The following is a 21,603-nucleotide window of genomic DNA, read 5'->3' as shown; positions in this document are numbered from 1 at the left end:
ATTAGTAGACTAAAAAAAATATACAAATAAATAGAAGTGAAAGAATATAAAAAATAAGCAAATACATAAGTGTGAATCAGTAAAAAAACCCTTCATAATTTTATAATGTATCTATAACTCACGACCCGACTTCAGCGACGTAGTAAGCTCATCATTAGATGAAGAAATCTAGAATATAATGTCATTAATTAGTACTTACGTCATACATATTAGAAACCCCCAAACTTATTTTACAAATATAGATATTAAATTCTAAAAATTGATGAAGCACATTTTTCTTCTCAATTTCGGTCTTTTCAATATTTCAATAAAGATCAGACTCTTACTGTTGAGAAATGTGAGTATAACACGTTAGAACATGTTTTAGCACGTAATCATTCTAAACACATTACAAACCTTAAACATTATACTAACCTGACTTGCTTTTAGCATACACGTGTACTTAGAGATCAAATTAAGATTAATTGCCAACTTTATCACACTAAAAACTTCACTACGTTTGCAAATAAAGTTAAAAAATAAAATTATAACATTTAAAATTATAAAAAATAAATTTAAATTAATTAAGCTATATATAAAATAAAGATAATTTAAATAATCAATTAATTATATAAATGATAATAATCAAATTTTCAAAGTTGATTATCCATATATGACTTCACATATTCCTCCTATCAATCAATTACCACATTTAAGATAGGTCATATTTTTAAGAAAAAAATAATGTTAAAAAATAAAATTATAACATTTAGTTATATATAAAATTATAACATTTAAAATTATAAAAAAATAAATTTAAATTAATTAAACTATATATATAATAAAAATAATTTAAATAATTAATTAATTATATGAATGATAATAATCAAAATTTCAAAATTAATTATCTATACATGACTTCACATATTCCTTCTGACAATCAATTATCACACTCAAAACATGACAAATTTTTAAAAAATTATCAAAAAAAAGTTAAAAAATAAAATTATAACATTTAAAATTATAAAAAATAAATTTAAATTAATAAAATTATATATATATAATAAAAATAATTTAAATAATCAATTAATTATATAAATTATAATAATCAAATTTTCAAAATTAATTATCTATATTTGATTTCACATATTCTTCCTGATAATTAATTACCACATTCAGATAAGTCAAAATTTTTAGACTATTAACTGAAAAACTTAAGCTACGTTTTCTTTGCTGCATTTTTTATTTTCGATTTTCTAAGATAATGAAAACGTGCTCTTTTTACTATTTTTAAAAATGTATTTTTGAAAATAAAAAAAATTATAAAGAAAACTCAAAAGAACAAAAAGTTGTTTTGAGTTCATCCAAAATAAACTCTAAACTCAAAATACATTTATTTATTTATTTATTCATATTTTATTATTATAATGAGAAAACATATTACAAAATTCATGAACTTTAAAATGTATATATATTTTTAATAATATATTAATATTAAATATTTTTAATTTACTGAATAATGAAATTTATTGAATAAAATATTATTAAAAAAATATTTTCAAAATTTTAAAGAGAACCTATTTTCTAATTTTCTATTTTGAGAAATAATTTTTTAAAATGACAAAGAGAACGTGCTTTTAATTTTCTAAAATAGACTATCAAAACAAAAACTAAAAATTAATTCAAAAACATTAAACTGTTACACAAAATCTATTCACATTGACGTAACCTTACATATTGATTATCCATACATGAGTAAAATTTTTAAGAAAACAACAAAAAAGAAAGTTAAAAAATAAAATTATAATATTTAAGCTATATATAAAATTATAACATTTAAAATTATAAAAAAATATATTTAAATTAATTAAACTATATATATATAAAATAAAGATAATTTAAATAATCAATTAATTATATAAATGATAATAATCAAATTTTTAAAGTTGATTATCCATATATGACTTCACATATTCCTCCTATCAATAATAAAAATATAAAACATAATAAATTTTTAAAAAAAATATGACAACATAAATATAAATAGCATATATAAAATATTTTTTATTTTAAATTATAAAAAAAATAAATTTAAATTAATTAAACAATATATAAAAAAAATAAACATAATTTAAATAATCAATTAATTATATAAATGATAATAATCAAATTTTTAAAATTAATTATCCATATATGACTTTACATATTTCTCCTGTTGATAATAAAAATATAAAATATAATAAATTTTTTAAAAAAATATGAGAACATATGACAAATACAAATAACCTATACAAAATATTAATTTTGTCAAAATAATTTAAACGACTTATTTAAAAAACTAAATTTAAATTAATTAACTAACATATATAAAATTAAGATAATTTAAATAATTAATTAATTATATAAATTATAATAATAAGAATTTCAAAATTGATTATCTATACGTGATTTCACATCTTCTCCACATTTAAGATAGGTCAAAATTTTTTGAAAGTAACAACAAAAATAAAATTAAGAAATAACTATTAATTGGAAAATTTAATACTATGACGACTTCCAAAACATTAAATTGTTACACAAAACATGTTCACATTAACAAACCTGAAACACGATTAAAATTAATTGATTGAAAACCAAAAACACGGTTAAACTAATTAAATAAATAATAATAATCAATTAAGTTATATATAAAATTATAACATTTAAAATTTAAAAAAATAAATTAAATTAATTAAACTATAAAATTATATAAAACTATAACATTTAAAATTATAAAAAAATAAAATAATTAAACTATATATAAAATAAAGATAATTTAAATAATCAATTAATTATATAAATGATAATAATCAAATTTTCAAAATTGATTATCCATACATAATTTTACATATTCCTCTTAGAAAACTTAAAGTTAAAAAATAACTATTAATTGAAAATTTTAATGCTGAGACGACCTCTAAAGAATTAAATTATTGCACAAAATTCGTTTATATTGACTGTTGTTACACGGTTACAACAATAAATTTATAAAATGGGAAACCACCGATGGATGACCCTCGTATGGCGTATCTGAGCGATGAGTGAGTCTCCCGGGGTAATGTGGCAGCGATGGGTGAGTCTCGCAGGGCGTTTCCGAGCGATGGATGACCTATTAGAGAATAAATCGGTTAGGAGCGCGGGCAAAAGTCCCCGCGCGGACCCTCCAATGCTTAAGTTAGATCACCGTAGAAATTGAGTATTCGAAAGTAAGAGAGTAAATGCGAGAGTCAGAGATTGCTTACCGAATGAGAGAAAGTGACCTCCTATTTATAGCAACAAGAGGGGCATCCATGTGTCGCGTGTTCCGAGTTTTGTGGCAAGAATCTCGGAGAGGCTTTGACCAAGTCTCGCGGGAATAGCCTTAGGCCGAGTTTCTTGGAGGCGGTGGCGCAAGGACAGGGGGCACGTGGCACGTGGATGTCAGTGCGGCGCCTTGGGTGACCCTCACCCGGGGGTTTGCACGAGTGCAGGCAAGGAGAGCACGAGGGGTCGTGCGTGCAAGTGCACGGAACCGGGTGCGAAAGGGGGGCGTGCGCGAGGGCGCGCGCGGGAGGCTGTGCGTGTGAGCGGCTGCGCCCACGAATGGCTGCGTGCGCGGGCGGCCGCGAGCAAGGTGTGCGCGGGGCCGCCTGTGCGCAGGGCGGTGCACTCGGGGGTACCTCACCCCCGAGTGATTCTCTCTCGGGGGGGAGGACCGCGCGCAAATGCGCGCGGCCGCCCTTGTGCAGGGGCACGCGCGGCCGTGCGCACGCCCAGCTGCGTGCGCGCGGCCGTGCGCACGCCCAGCTGCACCCGCGCAGCTGGGCACCCCCGGGCAGGGGCACTCGGGGGTACCTCACCCCCGAGTGACCCTCTCTCGGGGGAGGACCGCGCGCAAATGCGCGCGGTCGCCTTTGTGCAGGGGCGCGCGCGTGGCTGCGCCCCCGCAGCCGTGCGCACGCCCAGCTGCACCTGCGCAGCTGAGCGCCCCCTAGGGGGGGCACTCGGCAGTGCCCTACCCCCGAGTGACCCTCACTCGGGGGTAGCCCCCGCAGGCTAGGGGCGCGGCCTCCGCCAAGCAGCCGCGCGCTGCTTGGCCGGGCGAGCGCGGGGCTGCGCGAGCGCGGAGGGCCGCGCTAGGCGCGCCCGCGCCCCTGGGTGGCCTCCTTCCGCCACGTGGCGCTTCCTCAGGCCGCCACGTGGTGCTTTTTAGGGCTACCATGCTTGTATCGCTCTTTAGTATCTTCACGCATAACAATTGCTCCCTACTCTTTCTGTCGAAAATCTCAAGAGAAAGAGTATTTTGCTTATGCTGCAACTCTTCTTACAAGAGACCACTTTCATTTCATTTTGAAGAGAAGGTTCTCTTCCGTATCCGCCTCTTCTAAGTCTTTCGGCTTTATTCTTTTTACAATGTCTTCTCAGGACCACTATAAAAGGATGACTTAGTCTTTCACTTTTTTCATTGCTCAACTACTCTCTCGTAAGGATCCTCTCAGCGTCCCAAGCTTCTTCACGGTATACTTCTTCATCCATGGCTCCAATTGCTGGTCGTAGCTTCTCGTAACCCTCATCCATGGGTCTTGTTATTTACCTCATCCATGCGTGAGTCTACTCGTGGGTTTCTTCATTATCTAAGCGTGACCCTCACCCATGGGTCTTGCCTTTAGTCTTATGTGACCTCACCCATAGGTTTAATTATTGGCCTTATCCATGCGCGAGTCTTCTCATGGGTCTCTTTACCATCTAAGCGTGACCCTCACCCATGGGTCTTGCCCTTAGTCTTTCGTGACCTCACCCATGGGTCTTGCCCTTAGTCTTTCGTGACCTCACCCATAGGTTTAATTATTGGCCTTATCCATGCGCGAGTCTTCTCATGGGTCTCTTTACCATCGGGGCGTGACCCTCACCCATGGGTCCTGTCCTTAGTCTTTTGTGACCCCCAGGCGTCATAACTCGCTCGAAAAATTTGCTTTTCGCAGCCGCGCCTTAGGATTTAAGCACTCAACATGGGCCGTTTTAAGAATGCTTTACCACCTCCGCCTCCTGCTCCCAATGTATATATATCTTTGGGACGACGGTCTTCGGTGAAGGGGAGAGAATTAGCTGGGATACAGTCTCGTTTCCATATCCCCATTGATCATCATATTAGGCTTCCTACGCCTGAGGAGACAAGTACCGCTATGGTAGGGGGACATGGCTTCGGGGTATATTTGGCTTCTTTAAGAGCAGGTCTTCGTTTCCCCTTGTCTAGCTTTGGCATGGAGTGGCTCAATTATCATTGCATTGTCCCTGCTCAACTTCATCCTAACGGTTGGGGTCAGTTAGTTGGATTCACCATCCTTTGCCATATGATCCAAGTGCCTCCTTCCGTAGAGTTGTTCGGTTGCTTCTATAGGTTGAGGAGGGTCGAACGGAGGGGCGTCTTTTTCACACTTCAAAGGATTGTGGGTTTATCTCCTCTCTTTCAAAAGCTCCAAAATAAGGTGGACTTCGAGTCCCGATGGATTGTGGTCGAGCCTCCTCCTAGCTGGAAAGCACCGCTTCGTTGGTGTTGGGATAACGAGCGGGACTTTTGGTCGGAGAAGCTTGATGACATCGGGATTTCCCGGGCTGTCTATCGCCGAGTAATTGAGAGATTATGTGCCCTTGGCACTTGTAATCTACCCGACCTGCTTACCTCAGAAAATATTGCTGCCGCAGGGTGGGGTGTTCGACTTGAAGACATGCCCGGACCTCCACTCTCGCTTTTGTGCCACCACTGGCTATGCCCGAGGACGCCTTACAAGTTGAGGAGGAAGAGGGCGGCGAGGAAGAGGACGAGGGCCCCGAGAAAGAGGGAAGATCTCTAGAGAGTATGGTCTTTCTTGGTTATTCTTCTTCTGAGGGTAGACCCCCAAAATTGTAGAGATTATCCATGCAAGTGGTTGACTTTTATCTCTTGTTTTGTAGACGATATGAATATATTCAAGGAACAAACGCTCAGACGACGTGGTAGGAATTCTCAACAGGCTGGTGAGCAAGATCAACAACCTCCTCCTCAAGCGCTCCATGACTTGTCACAGGGGCCTCCGTCTGACACTCCCGATCCTAGCCTTCTTCCTCCGCCAGTTCCTAGCTCGTCTCGAAGGCGTCTAAAAGTGAAGAGGTCCGAGGTGAGTGTCTTGCCCAGCCTTTCTTGTCCTGAACCCTCGGTTCCCACTTCAGGCCTTTCCATGTTAGACCTTTCTGTGCCCGAAGTCGCCCTCGGGGAACCAAATCTAACCGATGCCTCTGGCTCACGAAGGAAGGGGACTGGTAGCTCTCGCTCTTCTTTTGGCAGCGAGCTTGATAGAATCAGGGAGGAGAGTCGCCAACCTTTTGTCCCTTTTCGTAGGGAACGACGAAAGCTAAAGGCTGAGCTCCCAGACTTTAGGCCTATTCTTCCTCCCATCGCTGAACCTAGATGGAATTCCGTGCCAATTCCTAACAGCACTAGAGTGAGGGGTGACCACTTCCAGGTTCAACCCGGGCTGATTGATTCAGACTCTATAAGGGACCCGGGGTGGGTGCCAGGATGATGTACGCTACCGTGCTCCCTCAAGATGAGCAAAATTTTTTTGGCAATTGGCCTAGCGTTGCCAACTCTCCTGAGCAAAAGATTATTGAGGTAGGATGCCTTTTATTGTGCCTATATGTTGTATTTGCCGTCTGACTTGGTTGTTGGTCTTCTAATACATTGCTTGCACCCAGGGGGTTCAGGGGTTGGTGATATCCAATGCTATCGGGAGAGCTTATCATCATCGAGCAGAACAAGAGAAAGCGGAGGCAAGAGAAAACGCGATAAAGTGGAGGGATCACAAGCGTTGCTATCAAGCCGATATCATAAAGCTGAACCGAGAGGTAGAAGACATGCGTTCCAAGCTGGCGGAAGCTGATGGTGAATCGTCAAGCATAAAGGGGGAGATAGTGGATCTCCGGAATAGCAAAGAATCGCTGACGAGAGAGCTTTTAGGAGTTAAGGAAACTCATGAAAACCTTTTGCAAGAGCATTCTTTGAGGGTAGACGAGCTTGCTCGTCAGAAGAAGCAATATAGGTCGCTCAAGGACCGAAGGAAGGAAGAGATTTTAGCAGCACAGGAGAAGGCTGTAAGGGACTATCGCCTTTCAACGGATTGTCAAGAGAGAAAAATCAGTTATGGGGGCTGCTTTACGAAGTATGGATTCTATCTCGCACGCTCGTATTTGGAATTAAAACGCCCAGGAGAATAGTTCCCTGAATTGGTCTATACTGATGAGGTTGAGGAGTCTGATGTTCCTGACTGGCGAAGATATAATGATCCTGACCCCACTAGTCCCAGGGCTTATTTGAATGCTCGTTTAGTTGATAATCTGGAGAACTTGTCGGGGCCGTGGGAGCCGTATGCCTTTGCCTCAGAGGAAGTGGAGATGACAGATGCCCTACCCACAACTGATGACACAGTTATTGCATCCTCGGGCCAAGGAGAAGGGGAGGCCCCATCTGCTCCGAGTAGCGATGCTCCCAGTTCTGGCAGGAGGAAGCGGACTTAGAATAGACCCCCTTTTTTTTTTTTTTTAGTGTAGTAGTTTTTTCTCTGTTGAGTGAAGTATCTTTTATTTGTATGAATAAGATTCGTCTTTTTTCTTAAACAGTAGTTACAGCTTGCTGATTTTTTACTATTATCTCCCATCGAAAGTCTAGTTCCGAGCTTAGGGTTTTTAGACTCTTCATGCCACAAGGTGGACTATGGGCGCTTCAGCCCATAGTGGTCCTTTGGCCATTCCTTGTTCCTGTTATCGAGCCAGGCTAGTTAAGTAGGCTAGCGGGATAACCTTTTGATTTCAATGTTGAGGGGTTGCGGTGGACATATTTGTCACTTCGCTAGACCGGGCCACTTGGCTTTGAGGCAGGACGGCTATCATAGTCGTCGGGCCTATTGAGCCGTGCTTTTCTCATAGCGTATTATGTGGCAGGGCCTTTTGTATTATTATCGGGCTTAGTAGAATATCTTACTAGCGGGACATTAATTTGCTTGCTAATGCCATTTGATTTTTTCACCTCCGGGCAAGACTTGTCTTATTACTCTGCGGGGAAGCAATAAAAAAGGCTTTTTTTTTTTTTTTTGGTGCGAGAAGGGACCCATAGCGGGTCGTTCTCTTTCATTTTCCTTGAATAATGAAGAAAGGGAAAACACAAGCATTTTACGTGGTTCGGCAAAATGTACGTCCACGGTCCCTCTTCGGGTTCATATTATTATTGCGTCACATGTCCGAAGAGGAATATAATTTCAGGTGGTTTGTGCTCCAAGTTTTACCCATGGTTTCACCTTAGAGCGTTTGGAGGATACAGGTACTAGGACCTATCATTTCTTAAATGCGGTATGGCCCTTCCCAATTTGCTCGAAATTTTCCATCCTCTCGGTGTGCATTGGTGATGGCTGATTTTCTGAGGATCAAATCTCCCTTCTTGAGAGGTCGGCTCCTTACACGAGAGTTGTAATAGTTGGCAACCCTTTTATGATAGGCAGCGATTCGTACCGCCGCCCTGTCTCTCTGTTCCTCGATGAGATCAAGACTCTCTTTTAATGAATCAGAGTTTTTCGAACCGTCACATTTATCAAAAGCATCCAATCGGGGTGATCTGCACGAGATTTCCACAGGAATCAAAGCTTCTGTTCCGTACACCAGGTTAAAAGGCGTTTCACCTGTTGAGACCCGACTGGTTGTTCGGTAGGCCCACAAGACGGTAGGCAATTCATCCACCCATGCTCCCTTTGCGCCTTCTAGCCGAGTTTTCAAGCCATGTAAAATTGTTTTGTTGCTGATTTCTGCTTGTCCGTTAGCTTGGGGATATGCTACTGAAGAAATCCTTAGCTGAATGTCCAAGCCTTTGCAAAAATTTCGGAAAGAATCACAGTCAAACTGCTTTCCATGATCGGTGTTAATGACTCGTGGGATTCCAAATCGACATACAATGTCTTTCCATACCATGGCCTCTACTTTCCTCGCACTGATGGTGGCTAGGGCTTCGGCTTCAATCCACTTGGTAAAATAATTTGTTGCCACTAAAAGGAATTTCCTTTGCCCTGTAGCTTGCGGAAATGGGCCGAGAATATCCAAGCCCCATTGAGCGAATGGAATGGGCTGGAATGTGGGTTGTAGTTGCGATATCGGAGCAAAATGAATCGGGGCGTGCCTCTGACATTTATCACACTCTTTAACCTTTGCTTGAGCATCATGTTGTAATGTGGGCCAGAAAAAGCCTGTTCTTAGGATTTTGGCCGCAAGGGCCCTTCCTCCCAGATGCTCACCGCATACTCCACTGTGAACCTCAGTCAAAGCATAATTGGTTTCCCGAGGGCCTAAGCATTTGAGGAGTGGCATAGTGTGCGCTCGCTTGTATAGCATCCCGTCTATTATTGTGAAACGAGCTCCTCTAAACTTAATTTTCTTAGCCTCTTTTGGGTCTGCCGGTAATTCTCCCGTGGTCAAATATTTGTAGAAAGGGGTTCTCCAGTCGTTACTATTCTCAATACATGCTACTTCAGATTCTTCTATACTTGGTTGTTGAAGGACTTCCACATATACTGTTCTACCAGTAGTTTCTTTAGTGGATGCTAATTTGGATAAAGCGTCTGCATGGCCATTAAGGGATCTGTTGATCTGTACTAGCCAGAAACTTTCGAACAACTGTGCGAGTGCCTTGACTTTCTGGAGATACTGTCCCATGGCCGGCTCTCTAGTCTCGTACTGCCCGTAGTATTGCTGAACGATCAGTTGAGAATCACTGTGGGCTATCAATTGTGCTACCTCAAGTTTTCGGGCTAACCTCAAACCAGCGATTAGTGCCTCATACTCGGCCACATTATTCGAACTTGGAAAAGCGAATCTTAGAGAGTATTCAAGGGATTCTCCTTCTGGTGGGATAAGCACTATTCCCGCTCCACTCCCTTGGGAACTGGCAGCCCCATCAACAAACAGTAACCACTCTGTTATGCTCTTTTCCTTGGCCTCCTTGGAGGGTGTACATTCGACAATAAAGTTTGCCAATGCTTGCCCTTTTATAGCCTGCCTAGGATGATATTGTATGTCATATTCACTCAACTCAATGGACCATTTGGTGAGACGACCGGAACACTCAGGCTTTTGTAAAATGCTCCGTAATGGTTGGTCTGTTAGTACGCTAATGGAGTGAGCTTGGAAATATGGCCTCAACTTTCTGGAGGCGTTCAATAGGGCCAGTGCCACCTTTTCTGTGAAGGGATAACTCGTTTCCGGCCCTTGTAGAACCTTACTGACGTAGTACACTGGTCGATCCACCTGCCCTTCTTTTTTAATTAGTACTGCACTTACTGCTTTGTCACTTACACCCAAGTACAGATATAACATTTCCCCAGTTTCAGGTCGAGTCAATAAAGGGACTTCCTTCAAGTACTCTTTTAATGCCTCAAATGACTTTTGGCATTGCTCCGTCCACTCAAATTTTTTCCCTGTCCTTAATGTCTGAAGAAACGGGAGTTCCCTTTCGGCCGATTTGGAGAGGAAACGCCCAAGAGTCACCATTCGACCTGTCAGCCGTTGCACCTCCTTAATTGATGTTGGGGGTTCCATATCCAGTATTGCTTGTATCTTTTCGGGGTTCGCCTCAATGCCCCTTTGTGTGATCATATATCCTAAGAATTTTCCAGACTGAACGCCAAATGCACATTTTGCTGGGTTTAGGCACATTTTGTATTGCCTAAAGACTTCGAGCACTCGTGCTAGCTTTTTAACATGCGATTCCTTCTCCCGACTTTTCACGATCATATCATCGACATATGCTTCCATTGTATCACCCAATAATTCCTTAAAGACTTTATTCACCATGCGTTGATAAGTGGCCCCCGCGTTCTTGAGCCCGAATGGCATAACTCGGTAACAATATGTCCATTTTTCTGTAATGAATGATGTTTTCTCCTGATCTGGAGGATACATCATTATCTAATGATACCTTGAGAAGGCATCTAAGAAGCTCATTAGATGATACCCAGATGTTTCATCCACCAGACGATCAATCCGAGGTAATGGGTAGGAATCCTTAGGACACGCCTTGTTGAGGCCAGTGAAGTCTATACACACGCGCCATTTTCCGTTGGGTTTTTTAATCATAACCACATTGGCCAACCACTCTGGATATAACACCTCTCGAATGAAACCTGCCTTTAGTAGCTTATCAATTTCTTCTTCTAACGTTGGTAGCCTATCAGGGGCGATATTCCTTTTTTTTTGTCGAACAGGCTTGAACTGAGGATCCACGTTCAAATGGTGACATATCACGTCGGGACTAATCCCTGGCATATCCCTTGGTGTCCAAGCAAAGACATCCAAATTTTCTCTAAGGCACCCCATGATTTCCTCTTTTACTGGTTTCTGAAGCTTCATGCCCACATACACTAACTTCTCGGGATCTGTGTCACTTAATCGCACTGCTTCTAACTCTTCCACTGGTTGGGGCTTGCGAGCAGTCTCTTCTTCCAGGGATTTGTGTATGGCTTTTTCAGCGATAGATAAAGTCTCTTCTGCCTTTTTTCCTTTTGTGGATGATACATAACAGGATCTTGCCTTCCTCTGATCTCCACGAACTTGCCCTACTCCTGAGAGCGTGGGGAATTTCATTAATAAGTAGCAAGAGGACACTACAGCCCTCATATCATTGAGGAGCGGTCGGCCTAAAATCATGTTGTATGCTGCAGAAGGGGCTTTGACCACCATGAAATTCGCCTGTCGAGTCACACTTTGAGGGTCGGCGCCTAATGTGATAGGTAGTTGAACAGATCCTGCTACCGAGACAGGTTCTCCAGTGAAGCTGTACAGGGGAGAGGACACTTTTCTCAACCGGTCTTGGGATATGTTCATTTGTTCGAAACAATTCCAATAGATTAGGTTAACAGAGCTGCCGCTATCCACCAAAATTCTACTGATAGGGTGTTTGGCGATAACTGCAGAAATTACCATTGGATCATCATGTGGAAGTATTATATCACCTCTATCAGCAGGGGTGAACGTGATCGGCTCCTCGTCCTCTCTCACCTCCATCACAGAGTTGACTTGGTAGGCCTGACGGGCATAGGCCTTTCGAGAAGAAGAAGTATTCCCAGCTAAGGTCTCGCCCCCAGAGATAACGTGAATAGCTTGATGAGTCGGCTCATTGTCAGGGGGGGCCACCATTCTGTCATCCCTTATCCCTTCATTTTGCCGTAAATTTCGTCTATCTTGACCTTCGGGCCTTTCTTCCCTTCTTTGACGGTCTCTGTCATTTCTACCTTCAGTCCTTACATATCTTTGCAAGTGCCCTTCACGAATGAGCGCTTCTATCTGATTTTTTAGCTCCCTACACTGATCGGTAGAGTGTCCCCGAGTTCGGTGATACCTGCAGTACTCTTCTTGATTTCTCCCCATGGGGCGATCTGCCTTTTTTGGAAGTTGGAGGAGACCAGACCCCTCTACTGTCGCCAATATAGCTGATCGGGGTTGATTGAGCCTAGTGTAATGATGGAATTGTGGCCCCACTGTATCCGACCTCCTGGTCCGTTCTTTTTGCTGGTTTGATCCTTCTTCAATATCTCGCTCTTTCCTCTTTCTTTCTCCGTCTTCACTTCCCCCTATCGTTCTCATCATTTCCGCATGGAGTATGTACCTGTTAGCCCGGACGAAAAGGTCTGCCAGAGATTTCGGAGGGTCCAGGGATAATGATTCTTGCAAAGGGGTTAGTCGTGTCCCTTGGAACATGGCAGACACTGCCATTTCAATCGGTAAATTACAGATCTCAAGTGTGGCATTTTGAAATCTGTCCACGTAGTGCCGTAGGGTCTCTTTATTCCCTTGTCGAATGCTAAGCAGATATGTCGCATCCTTCTTTCTCTGACTGTTAATAATGAATGCTTTGATAAATTCTGTTTTTAGCTGCCCGAATGAAGAGATAGATGCCTCGGGTAAGCCGTTAAACCAGGCTCGAGCATGCCCAGTTAGGGTTAAAGGAAATGCCCTGCACATTATCTCGTCGTCCCATCCATGAAGCATCATTAAAGATTCATAATTTTGCACGTGATCGTACGGGTCGTCCTTTCCTGAATAAAGATTTATTTGAGGCATCTTGAACTTCCTCGACAAAGGTTTCTCCATTACCTCGGCCACGAATGGTAGCTTTCCTCTGGATTGTTCCTCAGAGGTAGGTAATAACTTATTCTGTTGTAGGACCCGCTCAATCATCTTTTTCATATCGGCGGCCTCTCGTGCACTAAATGCAGTAGGGTTATCCTCAGGCCCATCATTTTGCTTGGTTATGGGTTTTGCCTCCCGACCTCTTTCCATCGGAGTGCTGGCTACTGTTTCCGAATATCTTCCTCGTTGTGGGCTTCGTCTTTCTGTCTTTCGATGATCAGTTCCTCCATGATTTCCTCGAAGGGGAGATGTTTGGCTGTGATCTTCCCTTAAAGGAGGCCTTGGTTGATTGTTTCGAGTTTGGACAGGTTGAATGTGGGTTTCAGGGCTTGCGTCTCGATAGGAGTCGTTCCCTGGTACCTCCTGACGAGCCCTGTGAGATGGAACTATTTCCGGGATGAACTTTCTCAATGCAGCTGGGATTGTCCCGTGGGGGACCAGACTTTGCAAAATACCAGCCATTTCCCTTAGAGCTTGTATTCCTTCAGCGTGTTGCTATCGCAGGGCTTCGTACTCAGCCCAAGGTACGATGGATGGGATCTGCATACCTGAGTAGGGTCCCGAGAGAATATGTGGGGCGGTAAGAGGAGGCACCTGAAGTTGGGCCCCCAGTGGGTGAGAGGGCTCTGGAAGGGGCGGCTGCTGGTGTGTAAGGGACGGGTGACCCTCACGAGGGGATTGATGGGTGAGGGACGGTTGGCCACCATGGGTGAGGGGAGGCTGTCCCTCATGGGTGAGGGGCGGATGGCCCCCATGGATGAGGGGTAACGGGAAAAGAAAAAAAAAGAAAAAGAAATAAGGAAAAATGGAAAAATTAGGGGAAAATAACTAAAAATTTTAGAAAATTCTGAAAATTAAATTGGGACTCGAGAAGCGTGCTAGAGGCTCAAAAATAGAAATTTGGGTGTGAGGTGGTAGCTCAAGAGGCAACGCTAGGTAGGTGTTTTCCCGATTTCTCCTTCGGATTGATCAAGGTAAATAAATTATTATTTTTTTGAGTTATTTGCATTAAGCGAGATAAGAATTATTATTAGTTGGATTAAATCCTTGGTTGGGGTTGTTTGGAAAGTTTGTTGATGGTTGGTTTATGCCGTGGTTAGTGTTGTTTGGATGTAGTGTTGATGAGTGATTTTGCGGTATGTGGCAAAATCATAGGCTCTGGATTAATGCCTGATGTGAATGGGTTTGTGTGGCATCTAGGTTTGATCGGGAATGCGGTGATCCTAGAAGAGTTCAAGGTTCAGGCTGGAGTTCGTGTTGAGGCAGGAGAGGCTTTGAGCCAAGTGAGGGATAACCCCAAGGTAGTGTTAGAAAACATGATTTGATCATACGCAGCGGAAAATAAAATCTGATTTTATTGGTATCACGTTTTTCAAATCTTACGGTTAAATTGAAGACACAAAAGCGAAAAGTTACCTCGATACGAAATCTAATTTTGTAGCTGATAACCCGCCTGATATCTCCCTCATGTGAGATGCCGAGTTGGTCCACTCGAAATCGTCAAGACTTCAATAGACTTGAGAGAAAAAGGGACTCAGAAATTTTCTCTAAAATTTCCGTTTTTGATCCAACGGATTGATTAAACGGATTTTGGGTTTAATGTTATATTTATAGACAAGAAACCCTAAAACCCTAAATGTTATTGGGCCGGGCTTTAGGTGCTAGCAAAAAGCCCAATCCAAATTAATAATTAAATAAATAATCATATTACTTATTTAATTATTCTTATTTCTTAAATAATTGCATTTATAATTTAGTAATTCCATAATTACTAAATTTGCCCCTTTTTCTTTTAAAATGATTTCTATTGGGTGGGACTTTCTAGGTTCACAATTAAATTGGCAATGAGAATTAATCAATTATTAATTCTCGTAAAACATGAGTGACATCTAGTAATATGTCATGATTACCCAATTTAATGTGAAGCGGGAATGTGAACCTTACACTACGGTGCCCTGCAATACAATCCCTCTATCATACTATATCCTGATGAGATATGAGATCACGGTCAGTAGGTCAAATCTCTCGATCTCGTCGTATGACCAAATCCAATAATCACACTTGACTAATATGACACACCCTCTACGGAATCCAAATTCCGTCATCATATTATCTCGGCCGAGGATTTATCGTTAAGTGACTATTGGATCACATAGGACATCCTCCTCGTATATCTCGAGGTGATAGATTCCATGTCTGATGCACATATACCTCGTGTGTCACTGAACTAGGCACATAGATACGTACTGCTATCCCTGATTAGGATAACCATATAATATCGTTGATATCCTAATTCACCAACACACAGATATCCATGTCATCTCAGGTCTAAATACTAATGCAAATCCGTAGTTAATATTGAATCATTGACCCGTGAGATAAAACCCATGTGATTCAATATTAACAGTCCAATTCAGTGAACTCGTTCCTATAACGAGCACCCACTCGTCTTCCTTCTGTATCTTATACAGAGTGGTACGAGACCCACCAATCTTGTCTTTCAGTATCTTATACCGAACAAGGAGGAAGACAATGCGCCGACCTTTGCGAGTTACTAATTATCCAAATTAGGAACTCTATGGTCAGGAACATATTTATAGTATAACGTATTATGGATTATCCGTCTCGATTATTCTTAACAATTAAGAATGGTATCCACTCCTTATTATACTAAAGGATATTTATATGTTCAATTCAAATCATATTGCAAATTAAATTAAACATAAAACTTGCCATTAAATAAGGTTTAAAGAATTACAAGATTAAGCCCTATTGTGTCACTAGAACTGGTCTTAAGGGCTTATATCTAACAGGTAGTGGTCTTGCTTGCATTGTAAGTGTGTTTATGAGTTGCATGTAGTGGTCAACATTTGCATGATTTGTGTTCTAGTGTACTTATGGCCATATGGAGGACTAGTGGTGGGAAGGGTTGGTCGATGCCTTAACCTATGGAGGATATGAAGGCATGGAAGACTACACATTTGCATTGCATTATTCATTACATGCTCTCTCATGTTTCATTTACTTATGCATTGCACCCTTACTAAGTTTTTATGACTCATGAGGTTTTACCTCATGTTATAGATGATGTAAGTCCAGATGCGAGTAGGGATAGTGTCGGGAGGCTATTGTGGTAACTAGCAGTGTTACCTGAGTTGTATGTTATGCATTTTTCATGTATGTATTCACGTGGTTGAATGCTTGATGTATCTAGTTGCTGTAATCATCATAGGGTGATAAGTGCTTGTGAGATTGCTCGATGTATATGGCATTAGTTGGTGGAGCCAAGTTTTGATTCGGGTAAGGATTGAAAGGTATGTTCTCATAAATCCCCAGTACTTAATGGATGTTTGATGTGCTAGCTTTGTGCTTAGGTCACCCTTGGCTTGTTGTGAGGCAAGCTAAAGAAAGGTGAAGCTCACTTAGGTTTCAGGTCCCATTTTGCTGTATTTCTTTGTCTGGGTTTGGGACTAATTCCTCAAGTGGAACGAAGGGAAGGACAAAACCTAGTGCCCACTTAGGGTGTTTCCCATTGAAACATAGTCCAACCCTTCAATAGTTGGTTTGTCTTGTGAGTAATCTGGTCGATTATTCACAGGTGGCGCCCGTATGTGGGAACGGGTTGTTACAGTCTTCAGGACAACCTAACTTTTAGCATCATAGAAGCCTATGACTCATCTGAAGAGTCTCTAGGGCCCAAACCATCCAATTACTTTGAGAAGTCTCCAGAACCTTTTCGGAGGATACTCTTCAGGCCATTCCATCCCCGAAGGTACCTCCAGGCCCTCCAGTCTCATTCGAAGCATTTTTCCTCAAAGAGTTGAGGCACACATCAACATGCCATGTGTCACATGGACCTTACCACCAATGCCTATAAATCCCCGCCTGCTACATAACAAATGGATATCTCTCTCCCTCTCTTGGACACTCAAACCCGAAGACTTTAACCCTAGTCCATCCTGAACCCATCGGGAGACTACCCATTGAGTGACCCGAATCAAAGACACTCTTCTAGAACATCACTGCATAGATACATACATACATTTATACTTCTACTCTATAACATTATCATCTAACTTAGACATCGAAGGGCCTGTGTGGGGAAGCTCATCGCATGGCTTCTAACTATTCCTTATTTGTAGACCCATTCAGTGCCATCCATCCAAAGACCCTTCGAATCCAGTAAAAGACTACCCAGCCGAAGACACTTTGAAAGCAAGGTCCTCGAAAACTCTCAGAAGCCATCCAAAGACTCCCTACATCCTCCTACCTCTCCTGGATAGCAGATCAAGCCTAACACCCATTGACCCCCCTATGTTGCTATAGACCTTGACCCCTTACCTAGACTTTGCCAAACTATTCCCTAAGACAAATAAATTTAATTGTTGTAATTAGGCAACAAAAGAATGAATAATAAAAATTTTCTATCAACTTTTAAGTGGATATGAAAGAATTCAGTAGCTAAGTAAGAATATAAGCTATATATAGGTTTTGGTGTACATTGTCGATTCAATATATATTAAGTTGGAATTCAGATGCACCAAATAAGAAATGCTTTCATATGAGTTTCTATTTGTTAAAATGATCATTATATTGATAGAAATTACCCTTACCACGTCATTAATGAGATGATTTTATATGAAAATTATAATATGTAGAATGACAATTTCCCATGAGAAATATATAAATAATGAATACTTGCTAAATTCATTAGGTTGGAAATTTTCTTAGAAAAAAAGAATTAAAGCTCATAACTTAAACAATCAAACAACTAGCTAGAGCAATTAGTTAGATGGGAAAATATACATGTTTAATGGGTGGCCTAATTTATCATTTTTTATATAATTGTTTGTAAAAGATCAAAGTGACCTATATATGTAAGAGCTCACTCTCGAATATTCCCGTTACATAGGATATTCGAAATGAGGTCATCACAGAGATGATATAGAACAAACCATAATAACACAAACAACTCATTTCATTACTAGCAGCGGAAATTAAATTAAGGTTCGGTTACACTTCCAATATCTCATGAGTTTGGGCTCGAAGGCCATTCAAAATAAATAAGAGGCTCTAATGTTAACTAACAAAATGAAATCATTTCATCTCAAGCCTCACCAAAATACTAATCAGGATCTTGAAATTAGGACGCGTCTTTATACACCACTATCCCTGGGCCTTAGTCCCATTAGACTCGCCCCCAATAATAGTTTTTTCTTTACCTAGAATGGCAAAGAAGATCAAGTGAGGAACAAGGCTCAACAAATTCGAGGAACAACAAACAATGAACAAAATCCAAGAATATAGTAATACCAAAGAGTAATCAAGAACTCAACAGTTAAATACGAGATTCATAATTTAGGACTTGATCAATTCCAAGTTAAATGCATCATGCCACCATATATCACTATGAAAATGTGCATATAAATTTAATATCAATATCAAATCTCGTAGGCTTGCAAGCCATCAATCAACACATGCCAAGTGTATCATATAAACAAAATCTCACAAATAAATATAGAGCCAACCTATCGAGCTATAGCCATCTCGTCTCGTGCCAAATGCTCTAAGGTACCCTTTCCCTCTGTGCAAAATAGTAAGTGCACAAAATTTATATATATATAACATGCACGTGTATACATCATGTATGCATTTGCCAACCACATGCATTTAAATTCTCGTTTCCTCAATATTCATAATTTCAACACCATTTACCCATACCGGGTATTTTACCATCATTAGATAATTCAACATATCTTACATCATAACATTTACCACGATCAAGATGTAAATTATAACACAAAAATAATTTTTGAGAGATGATATTTAAGGTTAAATCTTGATTCACCATTGAAGAGTAATATTGATTTAATATGTTATTTTTCCCATCATATAATCTTCGATGATTCATTTAATAATTATGTTAAATTGATATTGATATGTATTTTGGAAAAATCAAATAGGGTATTCAGATTTTATCATATATGTTCGAATATGGGAAAGTGCATTCGGATGGTTTATGGCCTATTCGGATATGTTGGAGGAGAATTGAGTGATATCCAGATGGTTGGAGGCATATTCGGATGTCTTTGGGAGTTTTTGAGAGTGATATCTGGATATGAGGTGAGACATCCAGATGTTCGAAGTCAAGTATGTGGGTGATATCCGGATGCAACAGTAGCGCATCCGGATGGCTATCCGGATATGGGCTAAGTCATTCGGATGCACCATGTTTCAGAAATTCAGCTTCGATAAGGTTTTGTATTTTAGGCATAACACTCTCATTCGAACTCCGATTGAGATGATTCAAGATTCTATGGAAAGAAAAGAAAAATATCTACAACTTTTGTGTTTTGAGTTTTCAGATATTCGGGTTTAATGGAGGTCAAAATTGGGCTTGAATTTTGTTGCTATTGCAATACATTCTAATGTGACTATACAGTTCAACAGCGTTTGGTATTCTAGGCATACCTCTCTCATTCGAAATCTGATTGAGATGATTCAAGATGATATGAAAATTCAAGAAAAAGATCTACAACTTTCATATTTTTAGTTTTCAGAAATTCGGGCTGAATAGAGGTCAAAATTGGGCTTGAAGTTTGCTGCCACGGTGATCTATCCGAATATGGCTATTTTTGGAGCGTAGCATTCGGATGAGTTGATATATATATATATATATATATCCAGATGAGACACACACTCATCCAGATGTTACTCACATGACTTCCCAAGACTCATTTGGATAAGCCATTGCCTATTCGGATGACTGCAAAATGATTCTACAACTCACTTATGAAGGCAATGATTTATACATATATATATATAACACAAGCAATACTTATGGCTACACCATTCTAAAAGAAGATTGGGGAAAACAATCCCAATTGAAAATATTGAAAATCTGGGATGATCCAATGCTAAATTAGAAGGGAATATATAACTGGGTGTATATATGTATATATATATATAGGAACAATATATTTACAGAGAAGAAGAAGAATAGCTTCAATTGATCATCTAATTGCATACTCTTACGAACAAAAGAATTCTCGAATGGAAAAACAAAATGAACATAAAAGAGTGGTGCGAGAAGGAGAACTTGCCTGGAAGATTGTTTTACTATCTGAAGAGCTCTCTCTTCACTCCAATGGTAGAGAAGGCACACGGCAGGAACACAAACAACAGAAATTAAAAAAGAGAGGAATGAGAGCAATGGAACAGTGAAAGTGAAGGAAAAGAGAGGATATGCACTGCCTGAAATAGGAGATGCATTCTGGCTAAAAGCAGAAAAAGAAGAAGCAGAAGGAACAGTTGCTGGTTGTGCTGCCCCCTTCCCCAAAAAGATTGATTTGCCCATCCTTTATCTCATTTGATATTTGACACATATTTTAAATTTCCATTTTCCTTTTCAGATCCACATAAAAATTTAAATTCCCTCACCATTGGGCCCAAGCCTAACCCAGCAATTTACTGGCCCACTTGATGAACTCATTAACTAATTAATTGTGGCCCATTACATTATTTCCCAATTTTCTTAAAAATTAGACCAATACACTAATTTTCACGATCATGTGAATCGTAAAATAAGATTATTCAATCTAGAATTATTTCTATGCCATCAAAGCTATTTATCATTTAATTTAATTTTTTTTATACTTAGGCCCGTATTTAAAATGCCATTAAACCGACATTAAGTATTAAAACATCTAGACCGACTCTAGAGTCGTTACAATATATATAGTGTAGTCGACAGGGAAGTTCCATATAAATCATTGTTCATCATTCATCATTCGCCTGTAATAAGGCTATAAAACAAATAAGTTGGAAGCTGTAAAATAGATAATTTGGAAGTCTTCTTTGACGAAGGTAGATTTGTGGGGGTATCTGCTCCATCAAGAGGGATATCGGCTTTATTTTCCAAGTGATCAGAGAATTCTGGTAAGTAGAAATGTTATATTCTTGGACAAGGAATTTCTCAAGAAATAGGGCATCGAAAGGAAAATAGATCTAGAAGAGGATTCCTCCAGGGCATATATAGAACCTAGTCAGAATTTTAAGCTAGTCAGTTCGTCAGATGTCATCCCCGAGGCTTTTCGTAGGTTTGGTAGAGTATCTTACCCTCAAGAATAATTTCAATTAAGTATGGAGGTGATGTAGGATTTGTTCCTTCATGGGGAGGGTGATCTAGTGGTAGATCCTACTACCTATGAAGAGGTGATATGTGTTATCGATTCTAAGAAATGGTTGGAGGCTATGCAGTCAGAGATGGAAGTTTTCATTAGGATAATGATAGCCATTGTCGCACATTGTGATTATGCGATCTCGTAAATGGATGTGATTGGCGTTCCTGAATTGTTATCTTAAGGAAGATCCAATCATAGAACTGTTGTTGGGATTCCCATCAGT

The sequence above is a fragment of the Diospyros lotus genome, chromosome 12 (assembly GCF_014633365.1).
Source record: "Diospyros lotus cultivar Yz01 chromosome 12, ASM1463336v1, whole genome shotgun sequence".
Classification (NCBI taxonomy): domain Eukaryota; kingdom Viridiplantae; phylum Streptophyta; class Magnoliopsida; order Ericales; family Ebenaceae; genus Diospyros; species Diospyros lotus.
The sequence above is the reverse complement of the archived record's forward strand: the minus strand, read 5'-3'. Positions refer to the sequence as shown.